Genomic DNA, 22,723 nt, shown 5'->3' with positions numbered 1-22,723 from the left:
GTGCGTCCCTCAGCACGTAGTCCTGGACCTTGGAATGTGCCAGTCTGCAACACTCGGTCGAGGACAGCTCCTTGTACTGGAAGACCAGCAAGTTTCGGGCAGACCAAAGAGCGTCTTTCACCAAGTTGATGGTCTTCCAGCAGCAGCTGATGTCCGTCTCAGTGTGCGTCCCCGGGAACAGCCCGTAGAGCACAGAATCCTGTGTTACGGAACTGCTCGGGACGAACCCGGACACATACCACTGCATCTCTCTCCAGACCTTCTTTGCAAAGGCACATTCCAGAAGGAGATGGGTGACGGTCTCGTCTCCACCGCAGCCTCCTCTGGGACAGCGTGCGGTGGCGCTGAGAGTCCAGGAGTACGTGAAGGATCTGACGGGAAGGGCCCTTCTCACCACCAGCCAAGCTAGGTCTTGGTGCTTGTTTGAAAGCTCTGGCGATGAGGGGTTCTGCCAAATGACATTGACAGTCTGCTCGGGGAACCAACCGACAGGATCCACCATCTCCTTTTCCCGCAGGGTCTCGAGGACGTTACGTGCGGACCACTTGCTGATCGCCTTGTGGTCAAAGGTGTTTTTCTGCACAAACTTTTCCACGAAGGACAGGTGGGGCGGAACGGTCCAACTGGACGGAGCATTCCGTGGCAGCGTGGCCAGGCCCATCCTTCTCAACACCGGGGACAGGTAGTCGTCCTTCTAGTTGATTGAGTTTGAAAGTTTGAAAGGTGCTGCCGAAGAAGCCTTGGCGAATTGTTTCGGAACATCCTGTAGATAATACACAATGCAACTACCGTACGTTGATGGTGGAAGGAGTGGATGTTTAAGCCAGTAGATGGGGTACCGATCAGGCAGACTGCTTTGTCGTGGATAGTATCGAGCCATTTGAGTGTTGTTGCAGCTGCACACATCCAGGCAAGTGGAGTCTTCCAGCACAGTCCTGACATGTGCCTTGTAGGTGGTAGAGAGGCTTTAGGGAGTCAGGAGGTGAACCATTCCCCACTGAAACCCAACCTCTGACCTGCTCTAGTAGCACTGCATTTCAGTGAACATTTCAATGAAGCTGCAGGTTTGCATTCAATTGAGATGTTGAGGTTCCTGAGAAAGGTTTGTGAGGTGAAAGGGACACTATTGCTTTGGTATACAGACAAATAAACAATAGGTTAAAGACAAGCTCCATAAGGATGTGAATCAGGTTATTTTGCACTGTCAAGCTCTGCAGTCGATAGCAAAAGGAATACCCTACGTTTGGAGGGCAGCCAAGAGTATGCAGGACCAGTGGGAAACAGACAGTATAACTTACAAATAACTTACAAATAAAGGATGATGTTCAGAGCGCCAAACAGCATTCTGCTTAATATTTGCATATTATTAGCGTTATCTTAATTTCAAAATAGGCAGAACACAGAGTGATTAACATATTTCCATCCCATAATCCTTTACTTCAATTTCACTGTCTTGCTGGCAAAATGCTTTAATGTCGATTTGTTTTAAGAAAACAATGTAATTTTTCATTTAAAAAATGATCCTAGGTGATAATAAAAATAGTTTTAACATGGGTTACCTTCACACACTACAAATGTGAATAGTATGAGTCCGATAGACCTCCGCGCGCCGGGCAAATTTCGCTAGCTTTGCGCAGTGGCAGTATCGTAGCCGATGAGGTTTACCCGAGGCGCGATTATTGCTTATTGAAAACTTTTCCCAATACCCCGCTATGACGACTTGAAATATAGTCGGCAATGGCAATTTTTGATAGGCTCTGCGGAGACTGATATTCTGATAAAAACAGACTTCAATTATGATTACAGAATGTGTTCAGATCCTCAGTTACGAATATAATTAATTCGCTTCTTTCATTCTAGACTTTAGACTCAAGTTCCGCACATCGAATTATTCATTCAAATTGTCCGTTAGAAATTTTTTACGTAACAGTAATAGCGATCTTTATTAGCGTTATTTCACGATGCCTGCGCTCTCTGTTGGTAGCTGCAACTTCAGAAACCAAGTCCAATCTTGACTGTGGTTAACTCATACTTCCTGCTTATTCATCACGACAGACTCGTTTTCGATCTTCAGTTAATTTCTCGTTATTTCATTCTTGGTTGTTTCACTAAAGCGAAATATTTATTTATTTGCGTGGAAAGTTATCGGTGCTAATTAACTTTTTAAAATGCTGTTTGGGCTAATTACTTTACATCCATAATTTACATGCCATTGGTACTTTTTTGATAAAGCTAAAAGAAAAGTTGATTCAACCTGGTAAATAAGATGAAGAAAAGAATTGAAATGAAGTTATTTTCATTAGTGCGTTTGTATAGTAATTTGTACGAATGTTCAAAACTGCTCGCATTAATTCCCAAGCAGCAGCTGGTTTAGCATCACGTTTTGATGGTGCAGTTGGAGGTCCATATCTATAAATGCCTACAGGGATATCCAACATTTTCTTTATTCGCCGTTTTTCTCAGACTGCAAGGTGCTGGTGATGCAGTTGTAAACAATTTTACAACACCAAGTTATAGTCCAACAAATTTATTTTAAATTTCACAAGCTTTCGGAGGCTTCCTCCTTCCTCAGGTGAATGTTGTGGAAATGAAATCTTCGAATCCTTCGCATTTATAAATCACAGAACAATGCCTGGTGATTACTGCCCGTTGCCAAGGCAATCACAGTGAGCAAACAGAGAGGTGTCACCTACAAGGCCACCGAATATACAAACCCCCCAAAAAAAGAGAGAGAGGCAGAGACATACAATCATCACACGAGAGGACACCACCCACCAGGTGCACGGTTCATACTCCTGTGACTGGGCCAACGTTGTCTACCTCATACGTTGCAGGAAAGGATGCCCCAGAGCATGGTACATTGGCAAGACCATGCAGACGCTGCGACAACGGATGAACGGACACCACGCAACAATCGCCAAACAGGAGGGTTCCCTCCCAGTCGGGGAACACTTCAGCAGTCAAGGACATTCAGCCACCGACCTTCAGGTAAGCATACTCCAAGGCGGCCTTCGAGACACACGACAACGCAAAATCATCAAGCAGAAATTGATAGCCAAGTTCCGCACCCATGAGGACGCCTCAACCGGGATCTTGGGTTCATGTCACGCTACACGTAACCCCACCAGCGGACAAATGTTTTTAATATAACGGGTCATTTGCTGTCTTCCTTCCGGATGTCTCCATGTCTCTACCTCTCTTTTTTTGGGGGGGTTTGTATATTCGGTGGCCTTGTAGGTGACACCTCTCTGTCTGCTCACTGTGATTGCCTTGGCAACGGGCAGTAATCACCAGGCATTGTTCTGTGATTTATAAATGCGAAGGATTCGAAGATTTCATTTCCACAACATTCACCTGAGGAAGGAGGAAGCCTCCGAAAGCTTGTGAAATTTAAAATAAATTTGTTGGACTATAACTTGGTGTTGTAAAATTGTTTACAATTGTCAACCTCAGTCCATCACCGGCATCTCCACATCCTGGTAATGCAGAGTAATGAGAGTGGCTGCACCAGAGCCACTGGGAGTGGGGGAGGTGCGGGCTATCGGTACACTGCCAGCAGGGTGTCCGCAGCCCTGGGGACTACCTACTATTCTGCCACCACCCTCACGGACCACGGGAGCCTTTCTATCTTTGCTAAGTTTTCCATGCTTCCCTCCTCCTCTGCTATACTGCTGTAACAATAACCATTTACACCTCCTCAGGACCTATCTTTTGTTTCTTTGCTTGTCATCTCATTTTGCCCGTTGCGTCAATTGTCACCACTATGGTAGCAGTAACACATTCTGCCATTGCCACTGACAGGATGTGGGAGGACAATACTCACCCAACCCTTTGTCTGGAATGTGTAATTTGACTCAGTCCGTTGTGGAGTAATTTAAGTTCTCTGGAATGTGTAATTTGATCCAGTCATTGTCAGGCAGGCTACAGAGTTCCGACAAGGCACAGCGCTGACACTACTGATTTCAGGGAACAGACAGTGATGACACTACCAAGTTCAGAGCACGCACAGAGCTAACGCTACCGAGTTCAGAGAACGCACAGCACTAACACTACCAGGTGTAGAGAACGCACAGCGCTAGCACTACCGAGTTCAGAGAATGCACAGCTCTGACACTACTGAGTTCAGAGCATGCACAGCTCTAACACTACCGAGTTCAGAGAATGCACAGCGCTAACACTACCAGGTTCAGAGAATGCACAGCGCTAGCACTACTGAGTTCAGAGAATGCACAGCGCTGACACTCCCGTGTTCAGAGAACGCACAGCGCTAACACTACCGGGTTCAGAGAATGCACAGCGCTGACACTCCCGAGTTCAGAGAACGCACAGCGCTAGCACTACCGAGTTCAGAGAATGCACAGCTCTGACACTCCCGAGTTCAGAGAACGCACAGCGCTGACACTCCCGAGTTCAGAGAATGCACAGCGCTAGCACTACCGAGTTCAGAGAACGCACAGCACTAACACTACCAGGTTCAGATAGGAAGGTGTGAGGCCATGGGGGGATTTCAAAGTGAGCACAGGGGTGATGGACGAATGTGACTTGCTGCGAGTTAGGATACGTGCAGCAGAGTTTTGGATGAGCTCAAGTATATTGAGGGTGGAAGATAGGAGGCCAGCCAGGGGAGCATTGGAATAGTCGAGTCTGGAAGTAACAAAGGCATGGATGAAGCTTTCAGCAGCAGATGGGCTGAGGCAGAGGCTGAGACAGGCGATGTTACGGAGGTGGAAGTCGGTGGTCTTAGTGATGGAGAGGATATGGGGTCGGAAGCTCAGCTCAGGATTAGGATGCTGAGGTTGCAAACAGTCTGTTTCAGCCTGAGACAGTGGCCAGGGAGGGGGCTGGAATCAATAGCTAGGGAATGGAGTTTGTGGCGGGGACCGAAGACAATATCATTGGCCGTCCCAATGTTTAATTGGAGGAATTTGCAGTTCATCCAAGACTGGATGTTGGATGAGCAGTCTGACAACACACAGGCAGTGGAGGGATTAAGAGAGATGGGGGTGAGGTAGAGCTGGGTGTCGTCAGTATACATGTGGAACCTGACATCATGTCCTCGGATGATATCGCCAAGGGGCAGCATATAGATGAGAAATAGGAGGGGACCAAGGATAGATCCATGGGGGACTCCAGAAGTAACAGTGCGGGAGCAGAAAGAGAAGCCATTACAGGGATTCTCTAGCTACGACTGAATAAGTAATAGTAGGAAAAAGCAAAGGCATTTCCACTCAACTGGACAACAGAGGCAAGGAATTAGAGAAGAATGGTGTGGTTAACTGTGTTTAAAAACTGGCTTGGATAGGGAATAGGATAGTAGGTAGGATGCAGAGAATAGAGGTAATGGGTATGTATTCAAATTGGCAGGATGTGACTAGTGATGTCCCCCAGGGATCTGTACTGGGGTCACAGCTTTTCACTATATTTATAAATGACTTGGATGAAGGAATAGAGAGCCGTATATCTAAGTTTGCTGACAACACTAAGTTAGGTGACACAGTAAATAGTGTAGACGGGAGCAGAAAGTTGCAAAGGGACATTGATAGTATAAGTGAGTGAGCAAAACTGTGGCAGATGGAGTTTAATGTGGGGAAGTGTGAGGTCATCGACTTTGGACCTAAGAAAGATAGGTCAGAGTATTTTCTAAATAGCGAGAAACTAGGAACTGTGGATGAGCAGAGAGATTTAGGGGTCCAAGTACAGAAATCACTAAAAGCTAGCTGACAGGTACAAAAAATAATTTAAAAGGTTAATGAAATGTTGGCCTTTATCTCAAGAGGGCTGGATTACAAAGGGGAAGACATTATGTTACAGCTGTACAGAGCTCTGGTTAGACCCCATCTGAAGTACTGCATTCAGTTCTGGGCACTGCACCTCAGGAAGGTTATACTAGCCTTGGAGGTGGTGCAATACAGATTCACCAGAATGATACCGGGGCTAAAAGGGTTAAATTATAAGGCCAGGTTGCATTGACTAGGTTTGTATTCCCTTGAGTATAAAAGATTAAGGGATGAGCTAATTGAGGTGTTTAAGATGATTAAAGGGTCTGATGGGATAGATAGAAACTATTTCCTCTGGTGGGAGAGTCCAGAACAAAGGGGCATAATCTTAAAATTAGAGCTAGGACATTCAGGGGTGATGTCAGAAAGCTTTTCTTCACATAAAGGGTAGTGGAAATCTGGAACTCTCCCCACCCCCCCAAAAAAAAGATGTTGAGGCTGGGGGGGTCAATTGAAAATTTCAAGACTGAGATTGATAGATTTTTGTTCGGCACGGGCATTAAGGGATATAGAACCAACACGGGAAGATACAGATCAACCATGATCAACAACAACAGCAACAACTTGCATTTATATAGCGCTTTTAATGTCGTAAAACGTCCCAAGGCGCTTCCCAAGGAGTGCTATCAAACAAAATTTGACACCGAGCCACATAAGGAGAAATTAGGACAGATGACCAAAAGCTTGGTCAAAGAGGTAGGTTTTAAGGAGAGTCTTAAAGGAGGAGAGAAAGATAGAGAGGCAGAGAGGTTTAGGGAGGGAATTCCAGAGCTCAGGGCCTAGGCAGCTGAAGGCACGGCTGCCAATGATGGAGCGATTAAAATCGGGGATGCGCAAGAGGCAAGAATTGGAGGAGCGCAGAGATCTCGGGGGGGGGGGTTGTAGGGCTGGAGTAGGTTACAGAGATAGGGAGGGGCGAGGCCATGGAGAGATTTGAAAACAAGGATGAGAATTTTAAAATCAGGCATTCCTGGACCGGGAGTCAATGTAGGTCGGCGACCACAGGGGTGATGGGTGAACGGGACTTGGTACGAGTTAGGATACGGGCAGCAGAGTTTTGGATGAGCTCAAGTTTATGGGCGGTGGAAGATGAGAGGCCGGCCAGGAGAGCATTGGATTAGTCAAGTCTAGAGGTAACAAAGGCATGGATGAGGGTTTCAGCAGCTGAGGCAGGGAGCGGAGTCACATGATGTTACGGAGGTGGAAGTAGGCGGTCTTGCTGATGGAGCCGATATAAGGTTGGAAGCTCATCTCAGCGTCAAATAGGACGCCAAGGCTGCGAACGATTTGGTTCAGCCTCAGACAGGGCCAGGGAGAGGGATGGAGTCAGTGGCTAGGGAATGGAGTTGTGGCGGGGACTGAAAGCAATGGCTTCGGTCTTCCCAACATTTAGTTGGAGGAAATTTTTGCTCATCCAGTCAGACAAGCAGTGTGACAAATCAGAGACAATAGAGGGGTCGAGGGAGGTGGTAGTGAGGTAGAGCTGGGTGTCATCAGCGTACATGTGGAACCGGATGTTGTGTTTTCAGATGATGTCATCGAGAGGCAGTATGTAGATGAGAAAGAGGAGGGGGCCAAGGATTTTGGGGGACTCCAGAGGTAACAGTGCAAGAGCAGGAAAAGAAGCCATTGCAGGTAATTCTCTGGCTACAACTGGGTAGATAGGAACAGAACCAGGCGAGGGCAGTCCCACCCAGCTGGATGACGAAGGAGAGGTGTTGGAGGAGGGTAATGTGGTCTACCATGTCAAAGGCTGTGGACAGGTCGAGAGGGATGAGGAGGGATAGTTTACCATGGTCACAGTCACATAGGATATCATTTGCGACTTTGATAAGGGCCATTTCAGTATTGTGGCAGGGGCGGAAACCTGATTGGAGGGATTCAAACATGGAGTTGCGGGAAAGATGGGCACAGAGAGGAAAGGGAGGTTGGAGATGGGGCAATAGTTTGCAAGGAATGAGGGGTCAAGGCTAATTCTATGATCAATGTAGCCGCCAGCCAAATGTTAGGAGGAGGGTATAGCAGCTGTTGTCACTTCTGTAGTGGCAGAAGTTACTGCCCGCCCTTATGCTTGTAATTCTCCCCCTCCCGTTCATTTGATTCCTGTGGGTACGCTGCCAGCAGATCGATCAGGGTCACAGAGGGGTCATGGGAGGGAAATCATGACAGAAATCGAAGTGGCCTGTTCTGGTGCGGAGTTTTGTCTGAGGTGCCCTGCCCCACTTCACTTGCCTGACCACCACCCAGAAGTGGGTGGTTTTCATAAGGAAAGTCCAGGCCTTTATGTCTGGACCATACCTTGACTCCCTCATGCAGTGCTGGTCACTGAGGCACAGGGGAGCTACTGATGTGCTGCGGCCAGTGAAGAGAAAAGCCACAAGGAGGATGTTTGGTATAGGAGAAATCAACATAGATTCAAATGTAGGAATGATATCAAGAAATCATTCTTCACACAAAATTCAAGGCGAGCTAAATGGCCTTGCCCCTCCATAGTTACCTTGTGATCTCTTTTTCTTGAATGAAGACGTGGAGCAATGGAAGGAAGATGAGCAGCATTCATAGATAGACATAACCCTACTGGCAGAGCAGCTGTAGGAGTGGAGGGGAGGCATGGTGCAGTTTGTGTTGCTTGCAATTGCCAACAGCTATCGCCTGTATGTAAAAAGACACTGTGCATTATCTGCAGCTGTGGAGTAGAAGGCAGAGCTGCTGTCTGTTGGCCCCATACCTGTCGGCCATCTTTCCCGCAATTCCATGTCTGAACCTCTCCGATCAGGTGTTAGCCCTAATCAAAGTCAATAGTGACACTCTCTGTGGCCGTGGTGCACTATCCCTCCCCATTTATTTCAGTAGTTTTTAAACACAGTTAACCACACCATCCTTCTCTAATTCCTCGCCTCTGTTGTCCAGTTGAGTGGAAATGCCTTTGCTTTTTCCTACTATTACTTATTCAGTCGTAGCTAGAGAATCCCTGTAATGGCTTCTCTTTCTGCTCCCGCACTGTTACTTCTGGAGTCCCCCATGGATCTATCCTTGGTCCCCTCCTATTTCTCATCTATATGCTGCCCCTTGGCGATATCATCCGAAGACATGATGTCAGGTTCCACATGTATACTGACGACACCCAGCTCTACCTCACCTCCATCTCTCTTGATCCCTCCACTGCCTGTGTGTTGTCAGACTGCTGGTCCAACATCCAGTCTTCGATGAACTGCAAATTCCTCCAATTAAACATTGGGACGGCCAATGATATTGTCTTCGGTCCCCGCCACAAACTCCATTCCCTAGCTATTGATTCCAGCCCCCTCCCTGGCCACTGTCTCAGGCTGAAAAGGCTGTTCGCAACATCAGCATCCTAATCCTGAGCTGAGCTTCCGACCCCATATCCTCTCCATCACCAAGACCACCTACTTCCACCTCCGTAACATCGCCTGTCTCAGCCTCTGCCTCAGCCCATCTGCTGCTGAAAGCTTCATCCATGCCTTTGTTACTTCCAGACTCGACTATTCCAATGCTCCCCTGGCTGGCCTCCTATCTTCCACCCTCAATATACTTGAGCTCATCCAAAACTCTGCTGCACGTATCCTAACTCGCAGCAAGTCACATTCGTCCATCACCCCTGTGCTCGCTGACCTACATTGGCTCCCGGTCCATCAACATCTTGATTTTAAAATTCTCATCCTCATGTTGAAATCCCCCCATGGCCTCACACCTTCCTATCTGAACCTGGTAGTGTTAGTGCTGTGCGTTCTCTGAACTCGGGAGTGTCAGCGCTGTGCATTCTCTGAACTCGGTAGTGCTCGCGCTGTGCGTTTTCTGAACTCGGGAGTGTCAGCGCTGTGCGTTCTCTGAACTCGGGAGTGTCAGCGCTGTGCATTCTCTGAACTCGGTAGTGCTAGCGCTGTGCGTTCTCTGAACTCGGGAGTGTCAGCGCTGTGCGTTCTCTGAACCTGGTAGTGTTAGCGCTGTGCATTCTCTGAACTCAGTAGTGTCGGCGCTGTGCGTTCTCTAAACCTGGTAGTGTTAGCGCTGTGCGTTCTCTGAACTCGGTAGTGCTAGCGCTGTGCGTTCTCTGAACTCGGTAGTGCTAGCGCTGTGCATTCTCTGAACTCGGGAGTGTCAGCGCTGTGCGTTCTCTAAACCTGGTAGTGTTAGCGCTGTGCATTCTCTGAACTCGGTAGCGTTAGCTCTGTGCGTGCTCTGAACTTGGTAGTGTCATTACTGTCTGTTCTCTGAAATCAGTAGTGTCAGCGCTGTGCCTTGTCATAGAATCATAGAATCATAGAAGTTACAACATGGAAACAGGCCCTTCGGCCCAGTTTATATCACTAAGCTAGTCCCAATTGCCTGCACTTGGCCCATATCCCTCTATACCCATCTTACCCATGTAACTGTCCAAATGCTTTTTAAAAGACAAAATTGTACCAGCCTCTACTGCTGCCTCTGGCAGCTCGTTCCAGACACTCACCACCCTTTGAGTGAAAAAATTGCCCCTCTGGACCCTTTTGTATCTCTCCCCTCTCACCTTAAATCTATGCCCCCTAGTCATAGACTCCCCTACCTTTGGGAAAAGATTTTGACTATCTACCTTATCTATGCCCCTCATTATTTTATAGACTTCTATAAGATCACCCCTTAACCTCCTACTCTCCAGGGAAAAAAGTCCCAGTCTGTCTAACCTCTCCCTATCAGTCAAACCATCAAGTCCCGGTAGCATCCTAGTAAATCTTTTTTGCACTCTTTCTAGTTTAATAATATCCTTTCGATAATAGGGTGACCAGAACTGTACACAGTATTCCAAGTGTGGCCTCACCAATGCCCTGTACAACTTCAACAAGACATCCCAACTCCTGTATTCAATGTTCTGACCAATGAAACCAAGCATGCCGAATGCCTTCTTCACCACCCTATCCACCTGTGACTCCACTTTCAAGGAGCTATGTACCTGTACTCCTAGATCTCTTTGTAATTTAACTCTCCCCTACGCCCTACCATTAACGGAGTAGGTCCTGGCCCGATTCGATCTACCAAAATGCATCACCTCACATTTATCTAAATTAAACTCCATCTGCCATTCATCGGCCCACTGGCCCAATTTATCAAGATCCCGTTGCAATCCTAGATAACCTTCTTCACTGTCCACAATGCCACCAATCTTGGTGTCATCTGCAAACTTACTAACCATGCCTCCTAAATTCTCATCCAAATCATTAATATAAATAACAAATAACAGCGGACCCAGCACCGATCCCTGAGGCACACCGCTGGTCACAGGCCTCCAGTTTGAAAAACAACCCTCTACAACCACCCTCTGTCTTCTGTCGTCAAGCCAATTTTGTATCCAATTGGCTACCTCACCTTGGATCCCATGAGATTTAACCTTATGTAACAACCTACCATGCGGTACCTTGTCAAAGGCTTTGCTGAAGTCCATGTAGACCACGTCTACTGCACAGCCCTCATCTATCTTCTTGGTTACCCCTTCAAAAAACTCAATCAAATTCGTGAGACATGATTTTCCTCTCACAAAACCATGCTGACTGTTCCTAATCAGTCCCTGCCTCTCCAAATGCCTGTAGATCCTATCCCTCAGAATACTCTCTAACAACTTGCCCACTACAGATGTCAGGCTCACCGGTCTGTAGTTCCCAGGCTTTTCCCTGCCTCCCTTCTTAAACAAAGGCACAACCTTTGCTACCCTCCAATCTTCAGGCACCTCACCTGTAGCTGCCGATGATTTAAATATCTCTGCTAGGGGACCCGCAATTTCCTCCCTAACCTCCCATAACGTCCTGGGATACATTTCATCAGGTCCCGGAGATTTATCTACCTTGATGCGCGTTAAGACTTCCAGCACCTCCCTCTCTGTAATATGTACACTCCTCAAGAAATCACTATTTATTTCCCCAAGTTCCCTAACATCCATGCCTTTCTCAACCGTAAATACCGATGTGAAATATTCATTCAGGATCTCACCCATCTCTTGTGGTTCTGCACATAGATGACCTTGTTGATCCTTAAGAGGCCCTACTCTCTCCCTAGTTACTCTTTTGCCCTTTATGTACTTGTAGAAGCTCTTTGGATTCTCCTTTGCCTTATCTGCCAAAGCAATCTCATGTCCCCTTTTTGCCCTCCTGATTTCTCTCTTAACTCTACTCCGGCATTCTCTATACTCTTCAAGGGATCCACTTGATTCCAGCTGCCTATGCATGTCATATGCCTCCTTCTTCTTTTTGACTAGGGCCTCAATCTCCCGAGTCATCCAAGGTTCCCTACTTCTACCAGCCTTGCCCTTCACTTTATAAGGAATGTGCTTACCCTGAACCCTGGTTAACACACTTTTGAAAGCCTCCCACTTACCAGACGTCCCTTTGCCTGCCAACAGACTCTCCCAATCAACTTCTGAAAGTTCCTGTCTAATACCATCAAAATTGGCCTTTCCCCAATTTAGAATGTTAACTTTTGGGCCAGACCTATCCTTCTCCATAGCTATCTTAAAACTAATGGAATTATGATCACTGGTCCCAAAGTGATCCCTCACTAACACTTCTGTCACCTGCCCTTCCTTATTTCCCAAGAGGAGGTCAAGTTTTGCCCCCTCTCTAGTCGGGCCATCCACATACTGAATGAGAAATTCCTCCTGAATACACTCAACAAATTTCTCTCCATCCAAGCCACTAATGCTATGGCTGTCCCAGTCAATGTTGGGAAAGTTAAAGTCCCCTACTATTACCACCCTATTTTTCTTGCAGCTGTCTGTAATCTCCTTACATATTTGCTCCTCAATTTCCCATTGACTATTTGGGGGTCTGTAGTACAATCCTATCAACGTGATCTCTCCCTTCTTATTTTTCAGTTCTACCCATATGGACTCAGTGGGCGAACCCTCGGATATATCCCCTCTCACTACTGCCGTGATGTTCTCCCTAATCAAGAACGCAACTCCCCCTCCTCTCTTACCTCCTGCTCTATCTTTCCTATAGCATCTGAGCTCTGTAGCCTGCCTGACAATGACTGGATCAAATTACACATTCCAGAGAACTTAAATTACTCCACAACGGACTGAGTCAAATTACACATTCCAGACAAAGGGTTGGGTGAGTATTGTCCTCCCACATCCTGTCAGTGGCAATGGCAGAATGTGTTACTGCTACCATAGTGGTGACAATAGACGCAATGGGCAAAATGAGATGACAAGCAAAGAAACAAAAGATAGGTCCTGAGGAGGTGTAAATGGTTATTGTTACAGCAGTATAGCAGAGGAGGAGGGAAGCATGGAAAACTTAGCAAAGATAGAAAGGCTCCCGTGGTCCGTGAGGGTGGTGGCAGAATAGTAGGTAGTCCCCAGGGCTGCGGACACCCTGCTGGCAGTGTACCGATAGCCCGCACCTCCCCCACTCCCAGTGGCTCTGGTGCAGCCACTCTCATTACTCTGCATTACCAGGATGTGGAGATGCCAGTGATGGACTGAGGTTGACAATTGTAAACAATTTTACAACACCAAGTTATAGTCCAACAAATTTATTTTAAATTTCACAAGCTTTCGGAGGCTTCCTCCTTCCTCAGGTGAATGTTGTGGAAATGAAATCTTCGAATCCTTCGCATTTATAAATCACAGAACAATGCCTGGTGATTACTGCCCGTTGCCAAGGCAATCACAGTGAGCAGACAGAGAGGTGTCACCTACAAGGCCACCGAATATACAAACCCCCCAAAAAAAAGAGAGGTAGAGACATAGAGACATCCGGAAGGAAGACAGCAAATGACCCGTTATATTAAAAACAGATAACATTTGTCCGCTGGTGGGGTTACGTGTAGCGTGACATGAACCCAAGATCCCGGTTGAGGCGTCCTCATGGGTGCGGAACTTGGCTATCAATTTCTGCTTGATGATTTTGCGTTGTCGTGTGTCTCGAAGGCCGCCTTGGAGTATGCTTACCTGAAGGTCGGTGGCTGAATGTCCTTGACTGCTGAAGTGTTCCCCGACTGGGAGGGAACCCTCCTGTCTGGCGATTGTTGCGCGGTGTCCGTTCATCCGTTGTCGCAGCGTCTGCATGGTCTTGCCAATGTACCATGCTCTGGGGCATCCTTTCCTGCAACGTATGAGGTAGACAACGTTGGCCCAGTCACAGGAGTATGAACCGTGCACCTGGTGGGTGGTGTCCTCTCGTGTGATGATTGTATGTCTCTGCCTCTCTCTCTTTTTTTGGGGGGTTTGTATATTCGGTGGCCTTGTAGGTGACACCTCTCTGTTTGCTCACTGTGATTGCCTTGGCAACGGGCAGTAATCACCAGGCATTGTTCTGTGATTTATAAATGCGAAGGATTCGAAGATTTCATTTCCACAACATTCACCTGAGGAAGGAGGAAGCCTCCGAAAGCTTGTGAAATTTAAAATAAATTTGTTGGACTATAACTTGGTGTTGTAAAATTGTTTACAACTGCATCACCAGCACCTTGCAGTCTGAGAAAAACGGCGAATAAAGAAAATGTTGGATATCCCTGTAGGCATTTATGGATATGGACCTCCAACTGCACCATCAAAACGTGATGCTAAACCAGCTGCTGCTTGGGAATTAATGCGAGCAGTTTTGAACATTCGTACAAATTACTATACAAACGCACTAATGAAAATAACTTCATTTCAATTCTTTTCTTCATCTTATTTACCAGGTTGAATCAACTTTTCTTTTAGCTTTATCAAAAAAGTACCAATGGCATGTAAATTATGGATGTAAAGTAATTAGCCCAAACAGCATTTTAAAAAGTTAATTAGCACCGATAACTTTCCACGCAAATAAATAAATATTTCGCTTTAGTGAAACAACCAAGAATGAAATAACGAGAAATTAACTGAAGATCGAAAACGAGTCTGTCGTGATGAATAAGCAGGAAGTATGAGTTAACCACAGTCAAGATTGGACTTGGTTTATGAAGTTGCAGCTACCAACAGAGAGCGCAGGCATCGTGAAATAACGCTAATAAAGATCGCTATTACTGTTACGTAAAAAATTTCTAACGGACAATTTGAATGAATAATTCGATGTGCGGAACTTGAGTCTAAAGTCTTGAATGAAAGAAGCGAATTAATTATATTCGTAACTGAGGATCTGAACACATTCTGTAATCATAATTGAAGTCTGTTTTTATCAGAATATCAGTCTCCGCAGAGACTATCAAAAATTGCCATTGCCGACTATATTTCAAGTCGTCATAGCGGGGTATTGGGAAAAGTTTTCAATAAGCAATAATCGCGCCTCGGGTAAACCTCATCGGCTACGATACTGCCACTGCGCAAAGCTAGCGAAATTTGCCCGGCGCGCGGAGGTCTATCGGACTCATACTATTCACATTTGTAGTGTGTGAAGGTAACCCATGTTAAAACTATTTTTATTATCACCTACGATCATTTTTTTAATGAAAAATTACATTGTTTTCTTAAAACAAATCGACATTAAAGCATTTTGCCAGCAAGACAGTGAAATTGAAGTAAAGGATTATGGGATGGAAATATGTTAATCACTCTGTGTTCTGCCTATTTTGAAATTAAGATAACGCTAATAATATGCAAATATTAAGCAGAATGCTGTTTGGCGCTCTGAACATCATCCTTTATTTGTAAGTTATTTGTAAGTTATACTGTCTGTTTCCCACTGGTCCTGCATACTCTTGGCTGCCCTCCAAACGTAGGGTATTCCTTTTGCTATCGACTGCAGAGCTTGACAGTGCAAAATAACCTGATTCACATCCTTATGGAGCTTGTCTTTAACCTATTGTTTATTTGTCTGTATACCAAAGCAATAGTGTCCCTTTCACCTCACAAACCTTTCTCAGGAACCTCAACATCTCAATTGAATGCAAACCTGCAGCTTCATTGAAATGTTCACTGAAATGCAGTGCTACTAGAGCAGGTCAGAGGTTGGGTTTCAGTGGGGAATGGTTTACCTCCTGACTCCCTAAAGCCTCTCTACCACCTACAAGGCACATGTCAGGACTGTGCTGGAAGACTCCACTTGCCTGGATGTGTGCAGCTGCAACAACACTCAAATGGCTCGATACTATCCACGACAAAGCAGTCTGCCTGATCGGTACCCCATCTACTGGCTTAAACATCCACTCCTTCCACCATCAACGTACGGTAGTTGCATTGTGTATTATCTACAGGATGTTCTGAAACAATTCGCCAAGGCTTCTTCGGCAGCACCTTTCAAACTTTCAAACTCAATCAACTAGAAGGACAACTACCTGTCCCCGGTGTTGAGAAGGATGGGCCTGGCCACGCTGCCACGGAATGCTCCGTCCAGTTGGACCGTTCCGCCCCACCTGTCCTTTGTGGAAAAGTTTGTGCAGAAAAACACCTTTGACCACAAGGCGATCAGCAAGTGGTCCGCACGTAACGTCCTCGAGACCCTGCGGGAAAAGGAGATGGTGGATACTGTCGGTTGGTTCCCCGAGCAGACTGTCAATGTCATTTGGCAGAACCCCTCATCGCCAGAGCTTTCAAACAAGCACCAAGACCTAGCTTGGCTGGTGGTGAGAAGGGCCCTTCCCGTCAGATCCTTCACGTACTCCTGGACTCTCAGCGCCACCGCACGCTGTCCCAGAGGAGGCTGCGGTGGAGACGAGACCGTCACCCATCTCCTTCTGGAATGTGCCTTTGCAAAGAAGGTCTGGAGAGAGATGCAGTGGTATGTGTCCGGGTTCGTCCCGAGCAGTTCCGTAACACAGGATTCTGTGCTCTACGGGCTGTTCCCGGGGACGCACACTGAGACGGACATCAGCTGGAAGACCATCAACTTGGTGAAAGACGCCCTTTGGTCTGCCCGAAACTTGCTGGTCTTCCAGTACAAGGAGCTGTCCTCGACCGAGTGTTGCAGACTGGCACATTCCAAGGTCCAGGACTACGTGCTGAGGGACGCACTGAGGATGGGTGCGGCCGCCGCAAAGGCTCTGTGGGGAAAGGCAACCGTTTACAGTCTTCCCGCCATTGTATACTGAGGGGCTGCAATCAGGGAAAAATCCCCTTGGGCAGAATGTAAAATTTTAATTGATGTAATGTAACTGTAATGAATCTGTAACAAACCTGTAAAGAATATGTAACGTACCTGTTATCAAAAATGTGTATTGAGTGTATTGCAATGAGGCACCCTAGAGTGTCATGAACTGTAATTATGTCCAATGTGTTCATTGAACTGTACTTGATGTAACCTGCAAATTGTATAATCTGTATTGTGTACGTTTGGAATGTGATATGACAACTGTATTGTATGTATTGCTGAAAATTTTATGAATAAAGTATATTTTTTGAAAAAAAAATCAACTAGAAGGACAAGGGCTGCAAGTGCATGGGAACACCGTCACCTCCAAGTTCCCCTCCAAGTCAGACACCATCTTGACTTAGATGTATATCGCCGTTCCTTCATTGTAGCTGGGTCAAAATCTTGGAACTCCCTACCTACCCTTCACCACACGGACTGCAGCTGTTCAAGAAGAAGGCCCACCACCACTTTCTCAAGGGCAACTAGGGATGGGCAATAAATACTGGCCTTACCAGCTACACTTTCACCCCGAGAATAAATAAAACAAATTAAAAGCAATATACTGTGGTTGCTGGAAATCTGAAATAAAAACAGAAAATGCTGGAAACATTCAGCGGGTCAGGCAGCATCAGTGAAGAGAGAAACAGAGTTAATGTTTCAGGTTAATGACCTTTCATCAGAACTGGAAAATGTTAGAGATGAACTGCTTTTAAGCAAGTGCAGAGCTTCAGATATGACAATACTCAACTGGAAGAGGGCTAATTTCAGTGAGTTGAAAGGGGATCTGGCCCAGGTGGATTGGAATCAAAGATTGGCAGGTAAAACAGTAAATGAGCAATGGGAGGCCTTCAAAGTGGAGATAGCTCAGGTACAGATGAGACATATTTCCACCAGGGGAAAGGAAGGACATCCTAAGCTACAGCTCCCTTGATGACTAAAGATATACAGATTAAAATGAAACAGGAAGAGGAGGCTTATGATAAATGCTAGGCTCATAATACAGTAGAAAAGCAAGCTGAATATGAAGGTACAGTGCGGAACTGAAAAAGGAAATAAGAGTTGCAAAGAGAGAGTATGAGAATAGATTAGCTGGTAACATAAAATGGAACCCAAAAGTCTTTTATAAGCATATAAATAGTAAAAGGATAATCAAAAGAAGGGTGGGACTGATTAGGGACCAATAAGGAGATCTTTTTGTGGAGGCAGAAGGCATGGCTGAGCTACTAAATGAATACTTTGCATCTGTCCTCGCTAGAGAAGAGGATGCTGCCAGTGCCACAGTAAAGGAGGAGGTAGTAGAGAAATTGGATTGGATATAAGTAGATAAAGAGGAGGTCCTGAAAAGGTTGACAGCGCTCACAGTAGAAAAGTTGCCCAGTCCGGATGGGATACATCCTAGGTTGCTGAGGGAAGTAAGGGTGGAAATAGTGGAGGCTCTGGCCACAATCTCCCAATCCTCCCTAGATATGGGATTGCAAATGTTATATCCCTGTTCAAAAAGGGGAGAGGGATAAACCCCATGACTACAGACCAGTCAGCCTAATGTTGGTGGTTGGGAAACTTTTAGACGATAATCGAGACAAAATTAATTGTCTCTTGGAAAAATGTGGGTTAATAAATGACAGCCAGCACACATTTGTTAAAGGTAAATTGTTTTTTACTAACTTGATTGAGTTCTTTGATGAAGTAATGGAGAGGGTTGATGAGGGTAGTGCGGTTGATGTTGTGTATATGGACTTTCAAAAGGCATTTGATGAAGTACCACACATTAGGCCTGTTAGCAAAATTGAAGCCCATGGGATTAAAGGGGCAGTGGCAGCGTGGATACAAAATTGGCTGAGGGACAGAAAGCAGAGAGTAGTGGTGAACGGTTGTTTTTCAGACAGGAGGGAAGTATATAGTGGTATTCCCCATGGATCGGTATTAGGACCACTGCTCTTTTTGATATTTCTTAATGACCTGGACTTGGGTATACTGGGCATAATTTCAACGTTTGCAGATGATACGAAACAGTGAGGAGGACAGTAAAAGACTTCAGGAGGACATAGACTGACTAGTGAAATGGGCAGACACATGGCAGGTGAAATTTAACACAGAAGTGTGAAGTGATGCAATTTGGTAGGAAGAATGAGGGGAGGCGATGTAAATGAAATGGTATAATACTAAAGAGGGTGCAGGAACAGAGAGACCTAGGGTATACGTACACAAATCTTTGAAGGTGCTAGGACAAGTTGAGAAGGCTGTTAAAAAGGCATACAGGATCCTTGGCTTTATAAACAGAGGCATAGGGGGTGATTTTAAACCCCAAGAATGGGTGGATTGGGGGCGGATGGGAGTTGAAAACAGTTGTTTTTTTGGGTCGCAACTGCAAAATTTTCAGACTTTGCATTCCCAGTGGGAAGCCTGTAGTTTTACGCGCCGACGTTAAACCCGGAAATAAAGCCGGGTTGCAGTCACGACCCAAAAAACAACTATTTTCAACTCCCATCCACCTCCAAAGCACCCGTTCTTGGGGTTTAAAGTCATCCTCATAGAGTACAAAAGCAAGGACATTATGCCAGACCTTTATAAATCACTGGTTAGGCTCCAGCTGGAGAATTGTGTCCAACTTTGGGCACCACACTTTAGGAAGAATGGCAAGGCCTTAGAGAGGGTGCAGACGAGATTTACTAAAACGGTACCAGGGAAGCAGGCGGGCGGAAGCAGAAGCAGCAGGAGAAGGGGGGAGCCCGGAGGGAGCAGTGCACCGGGTTGGGGGTGGGGGGGTGGGGTCAGAGAATGTGATCCAGATCTTGGGGTGGGGTGGGGGGGGTAAGGGAGGGACAACATGGTCCAGATGGGGAGATGGATCACGTTAGACCCAGATCACACTCTTGAGCATTAACAGCAGCGAGTTGGTTTCTCGGAAAGCCTGATGCATGTGCGGCAAGTAAAGTCATTGGACACAGTGTCACTATTCACTTTGTAATGTAAAAGGTGACCCCCGCCCCCACTTTCTACCCAATAAACCTGAAAACAATCCATGGCCCCCACACAATGTCCCATCAGTCTCCGCAGCTCTCTCCCAGAGTGTTTAGTTTGACGGAGTGATTAGTGACAGTGTGGGTACTTCCGGTTTTCAACCGTCCAGTGACATCCATCTGCCCATGTGTCGGGTCAGCCGATGACATCACTCTCAGCGCGCGCTAAAAAGCTATGGCTCCGCTAGTGACATCACTTCCAATGTCATCACCCTCAACCATTCTCGTTAAATGAAATGCGTCTCACAAAACCAACCTTGTAGCTCAAATAACGTAAAATAGTCAATGCTGCAGATTTGGCAAATTTAACCTCAGCACTCCGCAGAGCCCGTTCATTGGGCTACATATTTGAAGGGACTTTTTTCTTATTTCAAAATTTAAGGATACACACAGTTTAATGTAGATGGTATGGTAGCATAGTGGTTATGTTACTGGACTAGTAATCCGGAGTTATGAGTTCTAATCCCACCTAGGTAGCTGGGGAATTTAAATTCACTTAATTAAATAAAATCTGGAATTAAAAAAAATAATTAGCCCAAACAGCATTTTAAAAAGTTAATTAGCACCGATAACTTTCCACGCAAATAAATAAATATTTCGCTTTAGTGAAACAACCAAGAATGAAATAACGAGAAATTAACTGAAGATCGAAAACGAGTCTGTCGTGATGAATAAGCAGGAAGTATGAGTTAACCACAGTCAAGATTGGACTTGGTTTATGAAGCTGCAGCTACCAACAGAGAGCGCAGGCATCGTGAAATAACGCTAATAAAGATCGCTATTACTGTTACGTAAAAAATTTCTAACGGGCAATTTGAATGAATAATTCGATGTGCGGAACTTGAGTCTAAAGTCTTGAATGAAAAGAAGCGAATTAATTATATTCTTAAATGAGGATCGGAACACATTCTGCACTCATGATTTAAATCTGTTTTTATCAGAATATCAGTCTCCGCAGAGACTATCAAAAATTGCCATTGCCGACTATATTTCAAGTCGTCATAGCGGGGTATTGGGAAAAGTTTTCAATAAGCAATAATCGCGCCTCGGGTAAACCTCATCGGCTACGATACTGCCACTGCGCAAAGCTAGCGAAATGTATCTGACACGCGATGGTCTGTCGGACACATACCGTTTTCACTTATAGTGTGTTTAAATAACCCATTACAAAACGTTTTTATTATCAGCTAATATTATTTATTTTATCAGGAATTACATTGTTTTCTTAAAGCAAAGCGACAAAAAAGCATTTTGTCAGCAAAACATTGAAATGGAAGTAAAGGATTATGGGATAGAAATATGTTAATCACCGCGCGATGTTCCGGCTGCTTTGAAAGTGAATTCACTCGATTGAAATGCAAGTACTCGGTATTAGGCAGAATGCTGGAAACGTTCGACAGGTCAGGCAGCGTAGGTGAAGAGAGAAACAGAGTTAACGTTTCAGGTGGATGATCTTTCATCAGAACTTTCAGATTGCCAGTAAAGAATCATAGACTCTTTTTTTTCCAAAAATATACTTTATTCGTAACATTTGCAAAGTTACATACTGTACAATCAAAATATCACAATTCAAACAGTACAATACAGATCATACAATCTGCAAGGTACATACAGTACAATCCAAGTATCACCATTCAAACATTACAATTACAGATCATACACAATAAATACAGTTCATGACACTCTAATGTGCCTCATTGCACTTACAATCATTACAGATTACATTTACATTACGTTATATTCATTATTATAATTACAATTTTTAAATTTCAAAATATACTTTATTCCATAAAATTTAAAGATACACACGGTTCAAATAAAGGGCACAAAATGCAGCACAGAAGTTCAAAGCAATACAGTGCAGATCGTATACATTATGATCTCATTGTTACATTTTTAAAACACAGTACATATTTTCTAACACATTCTGTACAATACAAGGTGGGGTGGCTCTATATGGTGGCCTTTCCTCATAGAGCCTTTGCGCAGGCCGCAACTCTCTTCAGTGCGTCCCGCAACATGTACTCCCGGACCTTGGAGTGTGCCAGTCGGCAACACTCGGTCATAGACAGCTCCTTCAGCTGGAAGACTTCCCGGCTTTTTCCCCACAGCCCTGAAAATTTTTCCTTTTCCAGAATTTGTCCAATTCCCTTTTGTAAATCACTATTTAATCTGCCTCCACCACCCTTTCAGGCAATGCATTCCAGATTATAACAACTAGCTGTGTAAAAAAAAAATTCTCCTCATCTCCCCTCTGGTTCTTTTGCCAGACTGCCAAACTGAGTATAAAACAGAAAACAGAGTGTAGGGGTTAAAGATAGTTACTCAGGTTTATGGAAAGTGGGAAGTGATGTTCTGTATGGTTCGGAGCTGGGACCACTGTGGTTCATCATTTACATACTTGATTTGGACGCGGGACTCGGAAGTACAGTATCAAAATTTGTGACCGACAGCAAATTGAGGGTTTCGTTAACACTGAGTAAGACTGTGACAAACACAAGAAGACGTTAACAAACTTGCAGAATGTGCAGGTAAATGCAAATTAATTTCATTGTGGATAAGTGTGAAGTGGTGCATCTTGGTAGGAGGAGTAAGGAGGTACGGGTCGCTGAGGCCAAACAGCAGCTTTGTATGTGGGGGGGCACTCCCTCTCCATGACCAGCAGGAACCTGGCGATAAGGTGTGTGAGATGCTCGCGGTGTTGCTCTACATGGCCCAGGTCTGGACTATTCCTTGCAGCTCTGCCGTCACAGTCACCCGAGCCATCTTCCACTTTGTCTGGAGGTCCAAAATGGACTGCGTCCGCAGGCACAGCCCCCAGACAAAAGGAGAAGGGCGTCCTCAATGCCACCCTGATTCTGATGGCCATCTTTGTGTATGGCTGCCT

The 22,723-nt window shown here is 45.5% G+C and overlaps 3 non-coding genes across 3 annotated transcripts; 1 reads left to right on the top strand and 2 right to left on the bottom strand.

Moving 5' to 3' along the window:
- The first annotated feature begins 1,625 nt into the window (after positions 1-1,625).
- On the top strand, positions 1,626-1,766 carry LOC137334433 (U4 spliceosomal RNA). The gene has a single exon (XR_010966150.1). It is a non-coding gene; the product is annotated as a U4 spliceosomal RNA (small nuclear RNA).
- Positions 1,767-14,938: 13,172 nt separating this feature from the next.
- LOC137334432 (U4 spliceosomal RNA) lies at positions 14,939-15,079 on the bottom strand. The gene has a single exon (XR_010966149.1). It is a non-coding gene; the product is annotated as a U4 spliceosomal RNA (small nuclear RNA).
- A 5,706-nt stretch (positions 15,080-20,785) lies between these two features.
- Positions 20,786-20,926, bottom strand: LOC137334430 (U4 spliceosomal RNA). The gene has a single exon (XR_010966148.1). It is a non-coding gene; the product is annotated as a U4 spliceosomal RNA (small nuclear RNA).
- Positions 20,927-22,723: the final 1,797 nt, after the last annotated feature.

Source organism: Heptranchias perlo, chromosome 17, assembly GCF_035084215.1.
Source record: "Heptranchias perlo isolate sHepPer1 chromosome 17, sHepPer1.hap1, whole genome shotgun sequence".
Classification (NCBI taxonomy): Eukaryota; Metazoa; Chordata; class Chondrichthyes; order Hexanchiformes; family Hexanchidae; genus Heptranchias; species Heptranchias perlo.
Note: the sequence above shows the minus strand (reverse complement) of the source record. Positions and strands in the feature narration are given on the sequence as shown.